We start from the raw sequence: 2,248 nt of genomic DNA, 5'->3' as shown, positions 1-2,248 counted from the left end.
ACATATATTCATTTGATATAAAAAGGATTAATTTGATTTAACTATCTTTTTTTATTAAGTAAATATTTATTTACTGTAAGTAAATGTTTACTTATATAATTTATATAATATTCAATATTACTTATATAATATTCAAAGAAATATATATTAAAATTTAATAAATATTTTTCAGTGTATGTTCTTTAGCTTTCTGAAAAAATATAAAAAGAATCTTTCTAAAGTCTTCAATTAATAGATGCCAGCGTGGCTGAAAAAACAATCCCATCGACCAAATGGAACGAAATGCACATTTCCGTCGCATATTTCGTCGCAATCCCTAATTCCAGTCACTTAGGTATTTCGTCCATAAATTACTGTTCAGTCTGTCTGGCTGTACTCGCGAAGAACAAGACCGAGGAGCCAGGAAGAGACACACAGGTGCTGTGTAGAGACCGGCGCGGGGGCCGAATGCACGCACGGTCTGCACCGACAAATTTCGACCGGCCGATCGTGGTTATCGTTTGATCCGGTCGCGAGATTGCGCTATTCCAACGCTTAATCCTCGTCGGTCGTCTCGATCCCGATGCGATGTCGGTAGCCCGATCCCGATCCCAAGGACCGAGATATTTGGCTGCGTATTCGGTGCGCGCGTTAGACCGTCTCTCAAATAAAGCAATCGCCAAGATCAGACAACAACGCGGCAGCGTTTGTCCCTTTATCCGCCTACCCTTCTTTTACGCAACCCTTCCCGTCTGATAACAAAAGTAGCCACTGGCTGCTGGCTGCAGTCGGGCTCTCCTTTGTCAGAAAACGAAGCCTGCTGACAGAGCGAAGGTGGTAGTCGACTCCGCAGAATTAATCGCCTTGGGGAATATTTACATTCTCGTCCAAAAGGACCCTATCCCATCGCCTGTCTCCATCTCACTTTTTCTCCCACGACAATCCCCGGATCTGGTATTCCTCCTCCTCCTTCTCCATCGTGGAGATCCTCGCGGTTAGATGCGATCATGAATCGGCGCTTCGCGATAATCGCTTATGCTAGTTTGATCTTATACACGGCGGAGACCGCAGCGGGGATGAAAAAATGTTAAATGCCACGCGACGTGAAACGAATATAAAACGTATACTAGAGTATTAGCTTCCTGAATATTTTAATTGTTCAATTAAAAAAAATAAATCTATTTTTGATCAAACCTAATCTTAAATGTGCTTAAATATTTCAGAGCGAATTTACACTTTTCGCAAATAAATAAAAAAAGTCATAGATTTACGTCAAATTATTAATATCCTTTTAAAATACTTATTAACATCAAAAATTATTAAATTACTTATCAATTTAATTTGTGATATTACTATTCTAATTAAAGAAATCTGATTAGATCTTAAAATCTTATATCAAATGTACTATTAATTTTAGTTTTCACAATTCAGAAATTATTTTAAAATCTTACACGTAACATTTTAATATTTGAATGTAATTTTCGTATGTATTCAACACAATAATTTCTGTTTAAACGAAACTGTAACTAAGCTTGTTAGCTTAGTTATAACAAATATGTGAAGAAATATGAGAGAAAATATTTTTATTTTTTCCATATAATAAAGCAATTGGCAAAACGCTCTTTTTCGGGAAAAGGGATGTTGCTGTTCAAGTTAGCACTTGGAATCTACTTTTCTCGCCGTTCCGATAGAAGAGGACGTTCGAGTGTGACGGTTTGCAAACGGAAGTTTGCTCTATCCCCCAAATAACATTAAACGTGAAAGGGCGGAGGCATTCTATTGTCATTGAAACTTTGGTAGGTTTATGATTTTCCAACAGTGTTTATTTAGACGCTGCATCTCTTCTTTTATCAATATTTTCCAAAAAATTTCATATTTATCTAACTTCTGCGGTATCCAGAAATTCACGTTTATATGTTTTCGTACGCGAAACTTAGAAGCGAAACTAAAGCGATCCACTGTCTTGTTTAATTAACTTCTTTAATTGTTTAATTAATTTTTACAGCATGGAAAAATCACTATCGGATAAGGTGGTACAATTTCGAACATATAATTCTAAATGAATTCAATTTTCAGAGTTCAAAATTTTTTCCTGTTTGATATTTTTTAATATCCATATAATTAGAGAGTTACCCTTAAACCTCAAAAATTAGTTGTACATGTTTAAATTGTACATGTTCAAAACTTATTACCTTAGTGAAATTGAAATATTATTATATTTTGAGAATACAACGGAATAATGAATTATAACAAATCTTACTCAAGGAAA

This window comes from Atta colombica, unplaced genomic scaffold, assembly GCF_001594045.1.
Source record: "Atta colombica isolate Treedump-2 unplaced genomic scaffold, Acol1.0 scaffold288, whole genome shotgun sequence".
Lineage (NCBI taxonomy): Eukaryota > Metazoa > Arthropoda > Insecta > Hymenoptera > Formicidae > Atta > Atta colombica.
Note: the sequence above shows the minus strand (reverse complement) of the source record.